This window comes from Aotus nancymaae, unplaced genomic scaffold (genome assembly GCF_030222135.1).
Source record: "Aotus nancymaae isolate 86718 unplaced genomic scaffold, 86718_ANA_hifiasm-v0.15.2.pri h1tg000029l, whole genome shotgun sequence".
NCBI classification, from domain to species: domain Eukaryota; kingdom Metazoa; phylum Chordata; class Mammalia; order Primates; family Aotidae; genus Aotus; species Aotus nancymaae.
This window is the reverse complement of record NW_026988442.1, coordinates 15099583-15120359: the sequence shown is the minus strand read 5'-3', so window position 1 is coordinate 15120359 and position 20777 is coordinate 15099583. Positions and strand designations below refer to the sequence as shown.

The following is a 20777-nucleotide window of genomic DNA, read 5'->3' as shown; positions in this document are numbered from 1 at the left end:
TCCAGGCAGAGGAACAGTATGGATAAAGGCACTGAGTTGGTATGAGAGGGCAAACAATGTTTGGCTTTGTTTGGTGACTTTCTTTCTTTGCCTGCAATGGTAAAGCAGATTCTCTTTATCTAAACTAGTTCTGTTTTGAGATCCTTCTGTGTGTCTGATATTTATAGACTCATCCACTCAAGGGTCTGAGAAGTAACATGTTTTATCTTCAGTACTGGTCACACATAGTACTTCTTCCATCTTTGTTAGGGACACTTCAGACTCGATTTCTGAGTAAGGGGCTTCACTGAGTAGCTGAGGAGTCCTGGTCCAGATTTGGGTTTTCTCTGAAGCACCAGCTCAGGTTGGATCTCAAAAATGCCTTCTTTTCTCTCTAAGGGTTTTGGTTACATAAAAGTATTAGGAATGTAAAATTTTACAATATGATCAGCACAGCACAAACTAAATTTCTAGCCTTTAACCTAGAAGCATATATGGAAGGCTTTGTGTTCTAAACTGCCCCGTTCCCAGCCCCCGGCCTTCATGAGAGGTCATTGTACAGCTCTTTCCATGGTCACTGCTCTCTTCACTTTTACTGGAGGGCAAAACTAGGGCAGAGAAATAATTTTTATTCACTTCTGAAAGGTTACAGTAATAAAGAAACTCTTGTTAACATCAGAGAACGTTGCAGCCAAGAGTTTTCACAGTCTGGCATTGTTTATTTTACATGTAATTTGGAACCTTCTACACTCTTAAAATATTGGCACAAAAATGTTTTAACTCTTGAAGTACTTCTCTGTACACAGCAGTAGTGTGGTGTTAGAGGGGCAGTGGGACTCTGGAGAGCCATTTGCCTTATTCCTGTTGGAGAGAGAAATGGTATAAGCATGTGTATGTGTGTAAAATACATAGTCACTCGTGTGTATATGTACCCTTCTGCATTGGGAATTAAGAATTTTCTCTGTCCTGATGAATTTCCATGCTTCCCTTTATTAAACAATGAGAATAGTGTAGCAGTCCCACTTTCCTTTTGCCACGACTGCCAAAAAGTACAGAGTTTCCCTTATTTAGATATTTTGATATACGTATTCATTATCCCCTTTCTTCTCCCGCCCCCCCCCCCCCCCGCCACAGACTTTATTATTTAACTCTTTTCTTTTACTTTTATTTTGGTTGAGGTGCATACTATGGGCCAAACTCTGTGCCAGGAATTTTATAGACATCATCTCATTTAATCCTTACAAATTACCTCTTGATAGAGTTGGGAGTGACCCTATATTACAACTGAGGAGAACCGAGGGGCAGAAAAGTTAAAGGACTTGGCTGTGGCCGCCATAGTAAGTCACAAGCCCAGATCTAACTGATTTCAAAATCTTTGCTTAAAAAAATTGGCTCTTTTGGCCATAACATGTGCCTTTTGTTGTAATCCAACTTGAACCTTTTTTCGGAAATAGGTAGAATATAAGTAGTAATTAATGAGTAAACTGATGGACTGTCTGGTCCATTGATAGAAGCACACATCACTTATGTTAAATGAGATAATAATACACAGAAGTATCTGGCTCCATCAAAGGGTTTTTGTTCTTGTTGTGTTGTTAGGTTGAAATTAAGATTTGAAACAATTACAGAGGGATGCCATGAGTTAAGTGGGAAGAATGCCAAGCTGGGGATTAGGCTTCTTAGTTCCAGGGTCAAGTTTGCTACCAGAGTTTGGAAGACCTTCTCTGTCTCACGTCCTGTGGGCTTAAAATAGAGCGATTTATTAGTCCAGCCCTTGCTAAGACCTAGGCATTCCCTGGGACTGACCATGTTCTCCGTAACCTGTCTGGTGTGGGGAACTCTCCTTTCTCCAAGTCTGGCACTTTCTTCCTTGGCCTCCAAAATGGAGCTTTGACAAAAGAGGCAGGGCTTGCTGCCACCAGGTAAGCTCTGCAGAGCTGTCACTAAGCCAGGCCCTTCTCCAGCAGAGGACTCCTTCCCCGGCAGGAGTTCCACTCTGGCTTTGAGAAAAGGATACTGTGCTGCATGTGTACTGCAGCCACCATGCCTGTCCTGCAGGCTGTGGACCTTCTGTTAAAGCCAGCCTGGGGATCCCATGCCCTCTAGACCTGCTCCATTTTCAGTGCCTACCAAAGAAGCAAGAAGATTTCAGGACCTTTCAGCTCTTCTTTACCCAGAGAGAGCTCTGTTCCCTTTTGGAAGACACATCTACATTTGGCTTCAGATGTCCCTATAATGGAGAATCCTGATTAGTACATGCACATGCAATTCTGGGCCCAGGAAATAGGCCATTCCCCCAAAATCTAGTGAGGGCCCCTGTGTATTCTGCTATTCACCTCTAAGGTGTGGCATTCAGTGCCAGGAGTTGAGAGGCCAGTGCCCAGTTTCCCAAGCAGTTCACCTCCCATCACATGGGCTTTGGAGCCAGACAGACATGGGTTCTAATGACTGCTATGCCACAATGTTGCTTTGAGATCCTAGGCAAGTCTCTTTACCTCTCATTGTCTCCATTCCATCCTTTGTAAGGTAAGTCATGCACAGTTATGTGACTTAAACAATATGACTTAGCACAGTGTTTGGCACACATTAAGCACTGAATAAATGGGAGCTATCAGGGTACTGTATTTGGACCTTTTCAATAGCACCTAGCATAAGTGGTCATCTTCTGAAGGGATATATAGTTGCATCTGTGACACCCCACTGAATTCTGACTTTTTGGAGGACGAAGATCTTATCTTTCATCCTTCCGTCTCCTGTTCTGCCTGGCATGAGTAAGACACATAGCAGGCACTCAGTTGATGTTGGCTGAATCTCTTAGGATGACTTGGGCAGAGCAGGGTGGGCATAAATGCTTTGTTTTCTCCATCTGTACCTGGGGAAATAGTAACCCCTTATTTTGGAGCCTTTGAGGACAATTTAAAACTATATGTGTGAAGTGTTTGGAGCCCTTTGAAAGGAGGGTACTGGAGAAATTAATGGTGTTTTTGCTGTTCTTGGGAAAGCCCTTTGTGGTTCCCAGTGAATAAATTACTTGGAGTGAGTTTTCTAACACCTCCTACTCTGCTCTGTTCACTGTGGCTTTTTTTTTTTTTTAATAACTGTCTGCTGTAATACTTACTTGCTCATGACTTAGAAAGATATATATTTTTGGTGTTAGACTTTTGACCCCTTTCAGCTCCCAGGAGAGAAATTTTGATCAGAATAATAAAAGGTGTAAACTGTGTGTGTTGCCCCTTTCCTAGGCCTTGGGCAGTTTAGCTGCCGGGGTTAGGAATCAGCCGACTCTTGGTATGTGTATGGTTATGGGGCATGTAGGAGATGATTCCTGTTAAGCGCTAAGTGGCCTTCTGTCTCCCACTCTTCTCCTTTTCATCCCCGTCCCATGCCCTTTTGCTAAGATTCTTCGGATTTCAAATGAACCTTGTTGTCTTTGACATTTTCGATAGATATTTGTGGCTATACTCCTTCTTCAAAGACAGAAGGTGTTTATCGTCTCCTGTGCTTTAGGTCCCAAGGTGAGTTACCTGTCAGAGAAGAGCCTCCCGCTAGAGGAAGGACAGTATGGGAGAGCTGAAAAACACTCACTAGTCTTGGAGCTAGAAGAGTAAGGAATTAGACTTAGTTCTACAATTAACCAGCAGGCTCAGATGAAGAGCCTGGACCAGATTATTTCTAAGGGCTTTTCCTGCTTGGAAAAAATCCATGAGATTAAAATTTTCCAACACAGGGTAGAATTTACAAGACTGAACAGCAGTTTGCAAAACTTCCTACTTGTTCTCCAGGCCTCTCTTGCCCTGTAGCACTGGAATAACTGGCTCTATCCCTAAAAGCCTCAGTTCAAAGGGACCAGAAGAGACTAGGGTAGTTGGGGACAAATGTGGGGTTCATAACATATTAGAGGTATCTGGTCTGACACAGTGGTTGAGTATGGATGTCAGAAGCATCCCACTTGGTGATGATCCTTAGGAACTAGGTAAAGGAATTTTAGACTGTCCTGGTTGATAATGGCAGGAAGCCCCAACCAGGGCTAGCCCAAGCTGGTCAGAATTGCCAAGCAGTCAGTGTTTATATTTTGTATCATCTCCTAATCATTTCAGTGGCCGGGCAAGCTCCTAGAAGCTTGACAGCCACAAAAATGATCCTAATTCAACCCTTTCCAAGTGAGGACACTCAGTCCTGGGCAGGAAAAAGGCTTGGTCAGTGTCACATGGTAGTAGCAGCAGAGCAGAGACTAAAACTTGCTTCTCTGGATTCATTCTGTTGCTCTTTACATAATATTATCATCTTTGCTGTTCTCTAGAGCCACTACACACACCCTGCATTTTGTTTTGCTGGGAAAAGCCTCCTTTCAAAGACCTCCTGATCCTTTTCTTTTAAGGTCAGCATTCCAGTGTCAAGCACAGTGCTTAGCACATGATAAGCCTTCATCCAGTGTTGGTTGAATGGTGGATGATTGAGTGAACTTACAGAGTCTATTCCTAACCCCATCTTCTTAGAATTAGGTCTATACTTACACTGCACTTCACCTGATTACATTCTTACCAAATCGTTAATGGATGCCAATAGGATCTGTTTTATGGTCCCAGATAACTCTTGCATTTTAACAGGAGTTTTCTGTAAATAGCATCTTTGGAAAAAGGAGTGATTACAGTAGTAAGACATACAGGCACTGTGACGAGCTCTTGGGGTTGACTATGCCTCTTACTCCATGTCCTACCACAAGGTGGGCACTGTCTGCTCTTTTCTCCTGTGGGCTTATCCCCTGCATTGGGTACCACCAGGGGGCAGTGGCTCTGCCAGGATCTGGGTGGGGCTGTGTAAAAAAGTTCTGGAGGTTCTGGGGTCAGACCCAGGATACAGTAGAGACAAATATTTCTTGCAGCTCTCCTGGGTGTGCCATGAGCATTTCTGGATCCATGGATGAGGCAGCTGTAACAACTTTTTTCTCCTTTTGTTTCCTTAAAATGCTGGGTGAATGACTCTATGGGGTTGGTTGGAACTGAAGGGGCCCAGATGAGTGGAGGGACTTGTTTTTCCATGTTCTTTGCCCTCTGTTTAGCTGGTCTTTCTGAATGTCAGTGATCCTTGCCATCAGTGTGACATGCCTGGTTCTCAAAGGAGCAGGAGAAACTATAAGGAGCCCTTTTTTTAAAAAACAATTACTGTCAGGGTCTCAACTGTCCTACTGATGCTGAGATCCAGTCCTGACCTCTCACCTAAACACACTGTCAGCTGCTTCTTCACTGGACCTCCTGCCTCTTGACTCTCTTAATCTCAGATTAATTCTGCAAATCATTCAGCAGTCTTCCTAATCATCCCAAACTCCCAGAGTTTGGGAATTGTCTCTTGTTTACTGCTCTAGCCTCAGCTCCTAAAACAGTGCTTTATGCCTGGTTAGTGCTGACATTTGATGAAGGCAATATTGAATGTATTTCATCTAGATCCAGTAGCATTATTAATTGGTATGGTTTTATTAAGGATTGTTTCATTCATTTATTCAAGGAACATTTTTGTCTCTCACCACATGCTAATCCCTGAATGCAGTTGGTAGAGAATATATCAGAGATAAGTGATCTTACAGGGCTTACAATCTAGTTTATGCTGAGAAAGGAAGTTGAATCTTTTCTGGGTTCACTTCCACATGAAATAGATGAACGAGAAAGATAGGAGTTCACTTGCTTTTTTTGTTTTGTGTTCACTGCAGGCTTCCTCCAGGAGTTATCCCAGAGCAGGGCTGAGTGTAATGGGAAGATGAGGCAGGAGAGTAGGTAAGCCCCAAGGTCCTGAGAGAAGCTTCAGAGACTTCCAGGCTCTCATCTCCAAATGGGGGATTGGGTTGAGTTTATAGCCTCCTTTCCAATGCAGTATCACAGAGTAATTGAGAGAGCTTATGCACTGAAGCCAGTTTGGACTCAAATCCTGCCCTAGCTATGTGACCTTGGGCAAGGTCTCTATGCCTATTTCCTTTCTATGCCTCAGTTTTCTCTTCGTAAAATAGAGATAACTATAATACTCACCTTAACATCACTTGTAGCATTGTGAGGGATAAATGAGTTGTCACATGTGAGGTTCTTTAAACAATGCCTGAGAGTGAAATAGATGTTTGCTGCTATTTACTTACTGCTAAGCATTTTCTTTTCTTTTTTTTTTTTTTGAGATGGAGTTTCGCTCTTGTTACCCACGCTGGAGTGCAATGGCACGATCTCGGCTCACCGCAACCTCCGCCTCCTGGGTTCAGGCAATTCTCCTGCCTCAGCCTCCTGAGTAGCTGGGACTACAGGCACGCGCCACCATGCCCAGCTAATTTTTTGTATTTTTTTAGTAGAGACAAGGTTTCACCATGTTGACCAGGATGGTCTCGATCTCTTGACCTTGTGATCCACCCGCCTCGGTCTCCCAAAGTGCTGAGATTACAGGCGTGAGCCACCGCGCCCGGCCACTGCTAAGCGTTTTCATCTGTTTATGTAAAAAGAAAAAGGAAAGGCAGTTTTGCATAGTTGTGATGGAAAGCCAGAAGCTCAGAGTGATTAATCTTTCAGACTCACAAGGTGGGGAAACAGGGTTGTTGGGGCCCAAAATTTACTTAGATTTCAGTGTGTTTCCTAGGCCTGAGTTGGGACTTAAATACAGATCACCAAAGAGAGCATCTCTTTAACATACAGCGTTCTAACTGAGTTTATCTCTTTACTTTGGGTAAAATACCTTTCTAAGAACATTTTATTGAAAAAAGAGGACCAAAGAGAAGTACCCTGTAGAGATGGGGTGACTCTCAGAACTCACAGGCTGTGTCAGCTCCATCTTTTTTTTTTTCCTTTTTTTTTTGAGACAGAATCTTGTTCTGTTGCCCAGGCTGGAGTGCAGTGGCGCAGTCTTGGCTCACTGCAACCGTTGCCTCCTGGTTCAAGTAATTCTCCTGCCTTAGCCTTCCTAGTAGCTGGGACTACAGGCACATGCCACCACACCTGGCTAATTTTTCTATTTGTAGTAAAGACGGGGTTTCACCATGTTGGCCAGGCTGGTCTCAAACTCCTGACCTCAGGTGATATGCCCACCTTGGCCTCCCAAAGTGCTGGGATTACAGGCGTGAGCCACTGTACCTGACTGTGTCAGTTCCATTTTAAGGGATATCTGAACCTCACTCCTGGCCTCAACCATGACCTCCTCACTACTTGAGTGAGAATGATCACATGGCTTCTACTTGGGATCTGGGCTCAGCCATTCCCAGGATTCTTCTACAGGAATGTACAAGCTATCTGCTGAGTGGCGATTCTGTTTGATCCTTAAAACAAACAAATAAAAAAACTTGAACTAGGAGCCAGAAGACCTTGTTTCTGTGAACCTCTTGACCATTTATTAGCCAAGTGATAATTGGGTGAGTCACTTGACCTTTCTGAGCCTTTGCTTCCTCATCTCTTCAGGAGGGAACGGCCTCTTTCTCAGATTACCTTTGGGTCAGTATTTTGGCAGTCGTACATCTCTGAACAGTGAGTAGTTAGGACACAGCAGTGAAAGACAAACATTCTGTGACCTGGGTAAAACAATCAAATGTCTGCTTTACTGTTTGGGGGCTTTAGACTTTGGTCTGACCCATTGTGCCCAGGTGGAGTCACCAGTTAACTCCTGTGATTCGGTTCATTAGGGTGGCCCCCACCCTTTCGCTCTTCATCGCTATGGAGAAGAAGAAGGTAGGGCTGTTGGATGAAGGGGCAGGAACCTCAAGATCAGTAAACAGCTAAAGTTTGGGTCCTCTGAGAAAATGTTGCCATCTGGGCAATATGATATCTATTTTAGGATCACTGGGAAAGGACTTGGGGGTCAGTGATCTTAGTGTTGCCTTTAGATCCTCTAGGTTGTTCAGGGCCTCAGCATCCATGATAAGTGACAGTGGCTCAGCTCTATTAGCAAAGAACTAATTTGTTGATCTGTATTCACTATTTGCCTTGTGTGTCTGTGCAGTTGACGTGGTTGATAGTGATGGGGAACAAGCATCCTGTAGTTTTCCACTGAACCCAGTCTACCTAAATTTAATAGAAAATCATTAAAAAAGCCAAGTAGTGCCTGCAGCATTTCTGTGCTCATAAATGCAGTCATGAGGCTCAGGGTGCAATTAGCAGCCTCCAAGTGTCTCTGGAAACCTGAGTGTGTCAGCATCTTCTCGCTGACGGTAATCAGACCTCATGGCTACAGACAGAATGCAGAGGGCCCTGAGGAATGATACCGACTGACATGTAGTGAACAAATTACTGGAAAAGGGGCTCAGGCTCCTAGGCCCTGGTGTGTTATGCCCATGCTCCACTGGAGACGCCTGCCGGGCTCAAACTAAATACACATCTTGCTCATATTACATCTTATCCAAGTAAGATTTTCCATTACCACAACATAGGAGACATGAAGGGCATGGCGATTGCTAAAATCATACAAGACTGGTTGTCTACACTTGGTGCTGCCAGGGTCAGAAAGTCGTCAATGTATGATTGCGTATAACTTGCATTCTGTCTTCATCTTTCTGTTCTCTCCACTTTCTTCAGTGAGGTCTGATTAAGTGCAAGTCACGGCCTCACCTTTCCTCCTTCTCATCCACTTGATAATCAAATCCCGTTGTTGCTCTGGCTATAGTCATTTCTCTTGAAAGCATGCCTTCCTCTTTGTTCCCGTTGTCACTTAACATTGTTTCGGTTCCTTGCCAACTCTCACCTAGACTATTGCAGCAGCCTCTTCTGGTTTTCCTGCCTCTGGACCTTCCCCCAGCTTTGTGATCTGTATGTACTTTTTGAAAATAAATCGGTTCCTTCAATTTCCCTGTGCTTAGACCCCTTCCTTGTTCTTTCCTTCATGTGGCATTCAGGGCCATTTACAATCTCACTCAAACTGCCTTTCCAGCTCCACCTTGTGATTCTTGCCACCATGAGCTGCTGTGGTGTTCTTTTTTTTTTAAACAAACTTTCCTCTGGAAATGCTGTACTTGTTCATCTCCCTGTGGCTTTAGACATACCAATCTTTCTGTCTGAACATACCTGTTCACCCTTTAATACCCACTATAATAAATGTTGCCTCTTCTCTAAAGCCTTTCAGCCCCCCCATACCATTGCCATTTTTACATACAACATGCTAGGTCTGTGTTCCACATGAGATTATAAACTTCTTGAGGACAAGTACTATGTTTTATTGATCGTTTTACCTCCAGCATATACCACAGTAGAATACAGTAGGTACTCAATACATGTTTATCAAACATGTACAATGCAGTGTAGAATTCTGTTCCAAGATAGTTTATAGTCTGGTGAGGAACATCCGTTAGTTCGTGATACCACTGTGCCAAATGGATTAAGTGTTCTAAGAGAACACGTGGTTAAGACACAGATTGAAATGCCTGTCTGAGAAGAACTGTTTGTAATGGAATTTCCTTTATTGTGGTAAAATATAAATAACATAATAGCTATTATTTTGACCATTCATAAATGTGCAATTCAGTGGGATTAAGTACTTTCACAGTGTTGTGTAACAATCATCATTATCTATACCCAATATGTTTCCATTATCCCCAACAAAAACTCTGTGCCCATTAAATAATAATTTTCCCTTTTTTCCTCCCCTCAGTCCCAGGTAGACTATTCTACTTTCTGTCTCTGAAGGTGCCGAAGTACCTCATATAAATCAAATTATACAATAATTGTCCTTCCGTGTCTGACTTACTTCATTAAGCATAATGTATTTATGAGTGCATTTTTAAGGTCTATCAATGTTATAGCATATAGCAAAATTTCATGCCTTTTTTATGGCTGAAGAATATCCCATGGTATGTGTGTACCACATTTTGTTTATTCCTATCATGGGATACTTGGGTTGTTTTCACCTTTTGGCTCTCATAAATAATACTACTGTGAAATTTGGTGCACGAATATTGGTTCTAATTCCTGCTTTCAGTTCTTTTGGACATATAGTTAGGAGTGGGATTGCTGCCATAGGGTAGTTCTATGTTCAGCCTTTTGAGAAAGCACCAAACTCTTTTTTCCACGGTGGCTATACCATTTTACATTTTCTTTTCTTTTTTTTCTTTTACCATTTTATATTTTCTTCAACAGGTACATGAGGCTTCAGTTTTTCTACATCTTTGCCAATGCTTATTTTTCTTTTTTTAAAAAATTATAGCCATCCTAGTGGGTGTAAATGGAATTATCTTGCTAATTGTTCTACCTTGATTATTAGCCATCAGTGGTAACTGATAAACTGTTTTCACCTTCCAAATCTTGTGTTTCACAGGAGCGTTAGTTGGGCTTTATTCTGTTAGAGATACCAGCAAGAGAGAGAAACTCAGTTGGCTACTTTCATATTTTCTTACTCTGATAGTTGTCAAGTTCTTTCTCTATTTAGTCAAACTTCTATATAGGTATTTTGACTCTACATCCAGAACTCTAGCAAACAGTAGTACAGTGCCATGTTGCTTAACTCTGGGAACACGTACTGAGAAATGTGTCATTAGGCAATGTTGTCATTCTGCAAACATCATAGAGTGTATTAATACTTGCAAAACCTATACAGAGACTATCTACATGTAGATATCGTATCTACATGTAGATATCGTCTCTACATGCCTAGCCTATATGGTGTAGCCTATTGCTTCTAGGCTACAAACCTGTACAGCATGTTACGGTATTGAATACTTAGGCAATTGTAACATAGTGGTAAATATTTGTTTATCAAAACTTATCTGAACATAGAAAGATACAGTAAAAATACAGTGTTATAGGCCAGGCACAGTGGCTCACGCCTGTAATCTTTGGGAGGCTGAGGTGGGAGGATCACAAGGTCAGGAGATGGAGATCATCCAGGCCAACATGGAAAAACCCTGTCTCTACTAAAAATAGAAAAATTAGCTGGGCGTGGTGGCGTGTGCCTGTAATCCCAGCTACTCGGGAGGCTGAGGCATGAGAATCGCTTGAATCCAGGAGGCGGAGGTTGCAGTGAGCCGAGATTGCACCACTGCACTCCTGTCTGGTGACAAAGCAAGACTCTGTCTCAAAAAAAAAAAAAAAATACCGTGTTATAATCCTGTGGGACCACTGTTGTATATGCATTATTTACTGGAATGTCATTATGTGGTGCCTGATTGTAATGGAACTAGAGGTGGTCTTGAAACTTATTTCAGTAGAAAAGATTGATTTGAGAGGGGCTTGGGGCTTCAGAGGCCATGTGAGGATAGACTGCAAAGATGGGAGTTGGGCCTCCGTAGGCTAGAGTTGTGTTGGAAAACTATGGAAACAGCAGTGATAGGTACACAGACTTGCTCAGCCCCTCCCCAAATCCTTATACTTGGAGGAGTTTTCTTGAAATTTGTAAATGCATGGACATCAATACCACACAAGGCAGTTATGACAGACAGTGTAGTGTTATATTAATTATGCTACTAAAGTGTGCTGAGCAGTGTGCCATCTTTGCCCTCAAGAAGTTCCCAGTCTAATGCAGTGTGTCTGTGTGTTGGTTGAAGGTAGGGGTCAGTCTATAAGATTATTAAAACAGTACAGTAAATGTTCCTGCTAGAAGTGTTAAAACCCATGTAAAAGAAAAAGCAACAAGCTTTGGGGAGACTTAAAAGGCTTCATAGAAAAATGAAGTGAAGGCTGGGCACAGTGGCTCACCTCTATAATCCTAGCACTTTGGGAGGCCAAGGCGGGTGGATCACAAGGTCAGGAGATCGATACCATCCTGGCCAACATGATGAAACCCCATCTGTACTAAAAATACAAAAAAATTAGCTGGGTGTGGTGGCACACACCTGTAGTCCCAGCTACTAGGGAGGCTGAGGCAGGAGAATTGCTTAAACCCAGGAGGCAGAGATTGCAGTGAGCCGAGATCGTGCCATTGCACTACAGCCTGGGCGTCAGTGTGAGACTCCGTCTCAAAAAAAAAAAAGGAAAAATGAAATGAAGGCTTTTCTATAAAATGAGGACAGTAACACTCCCTTTTTAGGATTATTGTGAAGATTAAAGAGATAACACATAAAACTTTTAATACAGTTTCTGGCACATGGTAAGTATTTAAGAAATGTTAGCTGATATCATTAGTTTTTTGTATTGTTTTTTGAGATAGGGTGTTGGTATGTCACCCAGGTGGGAGTGCAGTGGTGCAATTTTGACTCACTGCAGCCTTGGCCTTCTGGGCTTAAGCAATCTTCCTGTCTCAGTCCCGCAGTAGCTGGGACTACAGGTGCACACCACCAGGCTTGGCTAAATTTTGTATTTTTTGTAGAGATGGGGTTTCGCCATGTTGCCCAGCCTGGTCTAAACTCCTGGCCTCATGTGATCCACCCTCCTCAGCCTCCCAAAGTGCTGTGATTATAGGCGTGAGCCACCACACCCAGCCTCGTTAGTTTTTAACTAATTGATGAAAAATGGTGTATCTATTAATTGCAAGCAACAGAGACTGACTTCAGCTAATTTAAGCAAACAAAGGATTTATTGGAAGGTAACTAAAGCTCACAGAATGGAGAGTTTAACAACAGACCTCAAGAAGGAAAGATACAGGGAGCAAAGGGATCTTAGCAGTAGGAACTTATGTATAGTCTCTTTGGGGTGACTCAATTGTACTATTTAATTTATTTATTTTTTTGAGATGAAGTCCTGCTATGTTGGCCAGGTTGATCTTGAACTCTTGACCTCAAGCAGTCCTCCTGCCATGGCCTCCCACAGTGCTAGGATTACAGGCATGAGCCACCATGCCCTGCCAAGGGTGATCCAACTTTAGCTTCTTTTTATGTTTGGTTGTTTCTACTCTCAGAAGCAAGAGTCTGATTAGCTGAGCTTGGCCTCTGTGCCCATCTCTGTAATAACAGGACAGCATTCCAGGATCAACAACAGCCTGCCAACTCATGGAACTGGGGAAGAGTAGGTCCTGGACAAAAGGAAGGAATGCAGAGAGAGAGAGAGAGAGAGAGCGAGACCTCAGTGTCAGACTACTTCTAAGATCTACTGATCGATTGAGGCCGATGGAGGCAACCTGACCAATCCATGGAATAGCCTCTGGGTGTTTCTGTTGGCCATAGAATCTTGAACACCCTGGCCTGTGACCAGTGCCAACCCATTATGACCATATATATCTGACATTCTTCCTTGAAACCTCTCTGGTTTCTCCATGTTCATTCTTAAGTATGGTAGCTAAGACAAAAACTTTCGACTATTAAAATAAATGAGGAAAAAAAAAACTTTTTTACCTTTGCATATAGCTTTTCCTTTAATATGTCCAGTTACAATTACCTTTTCACATTTCTAATTTATCTGTTCATGAGAGAGATTTGCTCTGGGATGCTATTACATCTACATCTACTTGTCAGACTCTTGCTCCGTCCTTTTTTTTTTTATTTATTTTGGTATAAATATAATACTGTGCATTTGACCTTGTTGAATCTCATCATCTTAGGACAGTTTTTCTAAATTTAAAGAGTCTAGTTTACTCTTGTTTTCCAAAGTTCAGAAATGAACAGTTTTAGCTTTGTGCTTGTGTGATTCTTCCGTTTCTCATATGACTCATTGGAAGTAGAAAGGTGTGATCACTTAGAAAAAACAGTAGATTTAGAGACTGGCCATCAGAGTTAGAAGTCCCAGCACTGCCACTTAGAAGCAGGGTGTGCTTTGGCTGCAAGTCACTTAACATTTTTGAATGCTTTTATTTTTTTTAATTAATTAATGTATTTTTTAATTTATTTATTTATTTTTTTTGAGATGGAGTTTCACTCTTGTTACCCAGGCTGGAGTGCAATGGCGTGATCTTGGCTTATCGCAACCTCCGCCTCCTAGGTTCAGGCAATTCTCCTGCCTCAGCCTCCTGAGTAGCTGGGATTACAGGCACGCACCACCATGCCCAGCTAATTTTTTTTGTATTAGTAGAGACGGGGTTTCACCATGTTGACCAGGATGGTCTCGATCTCTTGACCTCGTGATCCACCCGCCTCAGCCTTCCAAAGTGCTGGGATTACAGGCTTGAGCCACCACGCCCGGCTGAATGCTTTTGTAGAATCAGGACAACAGTAGCAGTTTGGCTGTGAGCTCCTCGAGGGCAGAGTTGTGGTTATGAGGCACAAATAAGATCATAAAATGAAAACATTATCAAATACATTGCATAATCATTGTTACTACCATCACTGTCATCATTATCAGTATGGGTTTTATATAGTCCCCAGGAATATTTCCTTTAGGACTCTGTACCATCAGTGCTGTGGTTAAAACTACGACTCTTTCAAGCCAGGTATTGGTTTCTCTAATGAGTATGCATGAGACTTGTCATGTGGTATACTATAAAAAGCTTCCAGAAACCAAAGTAGATTATAGCTGTTATATTCCCCTTATTCAAATGCTCTAAAAGAGGAGAAAAGTAAATTGCTGTGGTAGTTTGATCATCCCAAAACCTAATATACCTCATCAGCTCCTTTTGTAGATGATTGTGGACTTACTATGTGTTCGCATGCTTTCTCAGCTGGACAAATGACTAGAATTTCTGAAGACATATGTGTCCTCAAAAAGACAAAAAGGACATGCATCTTTTCTCTCTTGGCTATTTTCCAAGTCTGAGGAAAGGATTCCTGTACCTCGTGACTATGTAGAAATTAGGGCTGCTGATTCTGCAGTTCTTTGTGCCAACCATGTCCCTTGTTTTTCAGGACATTGTCAGGCTGTGCAGTCTTGAACATGTAGATCCCGAGCAGCAAAACTGGAATTTTCTAAATAAATAAGAAAGGGATTTGTAGTATTATTACTATGTTGTAGATACAGGATCTCACTGTGTTGCCCAGGCTGGTCTTGAACTCCTGGCCTCAAGTGATCTTCCTGTCTTGGCCTCACAAAGCACTGGGATTATACATGTAAGTCACCTTGCCCAGCCAAGAAGGGAATATTCTTAAAAATCATGTCATCATATAGTAAGATTTCCTTGTACATTAAAAGTTTGAAATGTTTAAAATGGATTTTAAAATGGATCTCCTGATGCCAGGTTTAAGTTGGCCTTTCATCACAGTGGGAACATATACTTTATTTAAATGTTCACATTATTTTCTAAAAAGAGAAAAATTGTCTTTCATTTACAGTATTTTTCTTTTTATTCTTGGTATTAACAGTTTACTCTGGAACTGCTCAATATGTGTGTATGCATGTACACACACACACACACAGAGTTTTGTTTGTATTTTGTCATCATTACTAAAAGACCCTCAGTAGATCTTTCAGTCATAATGTACGTAGGTAACAGATAGACTTTTATTTGGTCTCTCCATGTCCCCCTTCTATATTGTCTATCTACTCTTACTCTGTTCCTAAGTATCTCACAGAATATTCCACAGTGGGCTAATTTCTCACCTGAACTTTAAATAGGCTAGCTGATGTTCAGTGCACGTCAGCCTGTTGCTGCACAATGACTGTAGAACGTGGCGTTGGCACTGCAAAGCGTTGGTGGTGGCATTACTGTCTACTACAGACACAACTAAAACATGGCCTACAATCTCGTGTTGTGTTGCTGCCTTATGATGAATTTGATATAGTCCTTAGACATCAGCCAGCAACTCTAGCTGTCCTTTGTCATTCATTCACACAAATTCTTAGTCTGCTGCTGTTAGCAACTTTGCCTCAAGCTAGTAACCTTGAAGTTTATTCTCACCTTCATGCTCATCAGTGTTTTCCATACCAACTTTCTTCTATTTTCCCATCCTCCCACCATAATTACACCCACTCCCAACCTCAGTTTTTCCCACCAGTGGAGCTTGGCTATACTAGGGATAACTGATGTGTTAGTAACTGGCCACTGATGACCCATCTGGTGGCCCGTCTCTAGCTGCCACTGGAACGGGAATTTCTGAGTTGTGTTTACCCAAGACCACATTAGCATTTCTTAGTTCTTCCTCTGCAGATAGCCTGAGCTGTGGGGCACAGAAGGGGCAGCTACATTCCTACGGTGTCTGTTCCAACACAGGTAGGCATTGGAGTTGGATTGCTCTGTATTCTTATCTTGACCCCACTATTTCCTAGCTGTCTAACTTTTCCAAACATCAGATTCCTCTTCTCTAAAGTGGAGACAGTAACTATTCCTGTCTGTTAGCATCTTTAGGAGGGATTAAGTGGGCTGACAGCAGTTGGTAAAAAAAATCAATGATGGGACCTGTCTCCAGACTTGAATCACTTTGGGGCACCTGTAGACTGGGGAGAGGGCAGACTTTGTAGAGAAAATGATTCGTGTGCTAAGCTGTAGAGGATAAGGAGTTAGCATCCCTTCCATCAGTGGATAAAGAAGAGAAGGATTCCTGGCAGCAGTATGTCTAAGAAATAGATGAGAGCATGATGTATCTGTGCACATACTTTAGTGATTGCAGGGTGAGGTAAAGTGGGGAGGCAAGAGGAGGAGAGGCAGGAAAGATGACCAAGAGCAGATCACTAGAAGCCTTGTAGAGTTCATGGAGGAGTTAAAACTTGATCTCCCATCAGTCCCTGTATCCACATAGTCTGGTTCCTCTGTTAAGCAGTCACATAAATGTCTTTAAGAGCAGCAACAGTGAAAAGGGGAAAGAGAGCAGCGAATTGGCCTTGAATGAACTGGCATCTCTTTAAAGCTAATATTCCTCCTCGAGAATGCTACTTTAATTAAACATGTGGCTTGCAAGATTCATTATTGCCTTACTTGTGTTCCCTGTTGGTTGTCTCATTCATTAATTTGCTGATTAGTAACCCTGAACTCTTGCATCCCCTTCTTTTTTTTGCATTCCCTTTTTAATATACTATGCTGTTTCCCCTGGGACATAAACTCCAGGACCTGTCCCTGGCCTGCTCATGTTTGTTTTCTTTGCCCCTTGTGCCTGCCTCTGCTATAACATTTGTAGTATGTGTTAAGTAATCCTTAAGGTAACATTTTTATTATGTCATAAAAAGTGCATGGCAAATATATTATAACTCATGGACTTTGTTTAAAAATGAACGGATAATTTATTGAGTGTGTTACATGAGCCTCACTCCCCTCCCCATTTCAGCTGAGACCTGCTGCTCATTTAGCCGAGGCTCCTATTGAGTGCTCCCTCCCTGTGACATGCTGGGAAGGCAGGCCCATGGTTGGCTAGAAGTGACATCATAGTTTATGTACTCAATAAAAATTTAATTAAGTCATTACAGGAATTGCAGTCATCATTTAACCCTCTGATTTCTTCTGTTTAGTTTATTATTAAACATTCAGTAATACCAGTCACTGAATCCTGATGGCTTATAAAATATCTGCATGAATTTTAATGGCTTAAATAAATGGGAAAATATGAGTAACTGATATAAAAGGAACCTTTTCCTTATGGTGCTGTATGTATGGGTTTTTATGAAAAGCAAAGCATTATGGAAAGGATGAGTTTAATAAGAGAACAGCCCAACTCTATCTGGAAGGAGTTTCTCTTCTGCTTGGTACAGCTGTGTAGTCACGGGCAGAGTGCTCCACATAGAATGATCTGGCAGTGGAGAGGCAGGGAACCTGCACACCAGAAACCAAAAACTTAAATGAGGGAATAAAATCCAACAGGGGTTCGCCAGAGGGAATATCCCGCTCCCCTTGGCTGCTGGACTAGCTAGAAGGGCCGGCCCTGCTGAGTGAATCTGGTAGTTGAGGAAGCTGCTGTCACTTGCCCTCACCTGTTGCCTGCAGATCATGTGTCTGTACTGATCGCACTTCCACCCTCTTCCAGGAAGGGCCCTTTTCATAATCTAATCCAGCCTGGGTGATGATATCTGAAAATCATTTCTAGCTGTGGCAGCTTGCCGTTGTCTCAGCTAGAGGTGAAGGGAGAGGCAGCTTACAGGTCACTGGAGTTAGAATATAGGACCAGGAGGTCAAGGAGCCTTGCTAATAAGGAACTCTACTCTTGTGCTCCGTTTTTCCTGGGCAGTAGCCAACCAGAATGCAGGTTTATCCCAACAGGAGAAAATGTATTTGTATGTATGTGGGCCTTGCTGGAAAGCAAGAACTGAGGTTTGTAGATGAATGTATTGGTGATCTCTGGAAGTACCCTGCAGATGCTAAAGTAGGAAAAGCACCCAGAAATCAGGTTCTAATCCTGGCTCTGACACTAACTTGATGTATGACCTTGAATAAGTCTCTTTTTGGGTTTCAGTTGGCCCTTTGCTCAAGGGTATTGAGCTAGATTATCTCTGAGGGCCCTTCCAGCTTCAAAGCTTAATGGTGTGATACATGACACAAACTAGCTCTCCTAGGCAGGTTCAGTGAATGCTTTCCTCTGAGAGATGCTTCTGCCTCAGTGTTGGACACAACTCCTGTGGGAGTAGGGAAAGCCTCAAAGTGGCTATCAGGAGGTCTGAGTTGCAGTCTTATCCTCACATGACAACAGGAATGAACTCTAGCTCTGGCCTGTTTCTTGACTCTTCTCTTTACCCCATCCCTTTCTAAAAGATGGGACAGTAGAAGTTTGGCAGTATATGTTTCTGAAATTCCAGAAATGCAGAATGTATTCAGTAGGGGGAAAGAAAGGAGAAGAAGAACTCCACCACCTGTCCCCCCCCAAAAAAAATCGGTTGGATAGAACATGCTATGCGTGGCGTAGTACTCAGGCCCTTGTAAAAATTCAATTGCCAGCAAGCCTGTCTTAGCCCCTGCTCTGTGTTAGGCTCTGGACCAAATGATTGCGGGGGGAGGGGGGATGCCAAGATTAATCAGACATGGTTCCTATGACCCTTGAGTAACTCCCAGACTAGTGGGAGAGACAGGTGCATAAGCAGCTCTAAACTGTGTTGTGTACCCAGGGCAAAAAGTCTACCCAGAGAGCTGTGAGAACACCAAGTATGGATGGCTAATGTGGCCCTGGTTGAAGGTGTGTGGGATAGGTCATGGTTTCCACTCCTGGTTACATACAGTCTCCCATTTTCCAGCCTTGAACTTCACAATCCTTTCATTTTTGAAAATTATCCATGACTATAAAGCATTGGAACTGGTTTTGGTTTTATGTAAACAAACCAGAAGTTATTACTTATAATCCTTATATTTGCAGAGCATTCTGCAGTTTACCAAGGCTTTCAGCATACATATATTATTAAATTAATGAATGAATGTATGCTAACTCACATGCTCTTCCAAACAGCCCTGTGTGTAGGGCATTTAAAAGAAAAGGGTCCAGGTGCAGTGGCTCACACCTGTAATCCCAGCACTTTGGGAGGTTGAGGCAGACAGGTCACCTGAGGTCAGGAGTTCAAAACCAACCTGGCCAATATGGTGAAACCCCATCTCTACTAAAAATACAAAAAAAATTAGGCGGGTGTGGTGGCAGGTGCCTGTAATCCCAGCTACTCAGGAAGCTTAGGCAGGAGAATCGCTTGAACCCAGGAAACGGAGGTTGCAGTGAGCCGAGATCGTGCCACTGCACTCCAGCCTGGGCAACAGAGCAAGAGTTTGTCTCAAAAAAAAAAAGAAAGAAAGAAAGAAAGAAAAGGAAATGGACTCAGTTTGACTTGCTTAAGATAACATCCTGTGTACATAGCAAAACTATCACTTGAACCCAGGTTTTCTGAGTCTAAATCCAGATTACCCTTTCTGCTTTACTTCTGAGACTAGTTATGAGCCACAGGATAAAATTGCTCATTCTTTGATCACAATCCAAAGTAAAATTATCCTCACATGAAGCAGGGCTCTGGCAGACTGTAACAAGTGTGGACTCTGGATTCAGACCGACCTGGATGCTGATCTCAGCTTTATCAGTTAATTTGCTATGTGACACAGGGCATCACTTTACCCATCTGAGTCTCTCACACAGTCACCTATAGTCTGAGTGACTGTAACACATCTAGCTCTCTGAGTTCTGATGGCGATTAGAGGAGATAATGTCCATAGAGTACCGGACCCATGAAAGGTGCTTGGTAAATGAGAAGATGAACATGGGCATGGTCACCGTCAGAGTTGTTAAGCACAAATCTTATTCTCCATATAAAGTTCCAAATGCCTTTTGGCTGTTTCTAAAACCTTCAGTTCAAATAGCAAGTCCTTACTCTGTGCTATGCATTGCTCTGGCTTTCTGCTGGGATCCTAAAAAGGAATAAAACGTGGGCCTTGCCTCTAACATGTTACTGTCTGGAGGTCAGAGTTGTACCCTGTTTAAGGCATCCTATGAACTGCACTCTGGGCCCTGAAGACCCTCCAGGCCATTCCCTGAGAGGAGAGAGGAGTTCTACCAGGCTCTCAACCAACTCACTGGAATTGCATTTCTAAAACAATCTGAGTTTTTGTTTGTTTGTTTGAAACAGGGTCTCATTCTGTCACCCAGGCTGGAGTGCAGTGGCACTATCTTGGCTTACTGCAGCCTCCGCCTCCCAGGCTCACGTGCTCCAACTCAGCCTCCCAAGTAGCTGGGACTACAGGCATGCACCACTATGCCAGGCTTATTTTTGTATTTTTTTTGTGTGTGTAGGGATGGGCTTTCCATGTCGCCCAGCTTGGTCTCGAACTCCTGGGCTCAAGCAATCTGCTTGCCTTGGTCTCCGAAAGTGCTGGGATTACAGGCATGAACCATCACCCAGTCAAAATGATCTGTTAACTTTAACATTCTTCTTGCTTCAGAGTTGCCCCTGCTTTGTTCTCTGCTCCTTTCCATGGCCTCAGAGTTCCCCCCTTTTTCCTCAACATGTCTCTCACAGTCCTGCCTCTCTCCCTCCTCTTCCCACCTCTGACCACTTCCTTCTCTTTGTTTTTTTCACCACGAAAAACTCTTGAGTGGCCCTTAAGATGTCTCCCAACCTGATCTCAACATACCTTTCCTGTGATCCTGCCCATTCATCCTCCCTGACACC

General features: G+C 42.8%; 1 protein-coding gene across 3 annotated transcripts in view; it reads left to right on the top strand.

Moving 5' to 3' along the window:
• LOC105719189 (ubiquinol-cytochrome c reductase complex assembly factor 1) overlaps nt 1–20777 on the top strand; it is a 110752-nt gene that overhangs the window by 78092 nt on the left and 11883 nt on the right. The gene's annotated exons all lie outside the window — the stretch shown is intronic.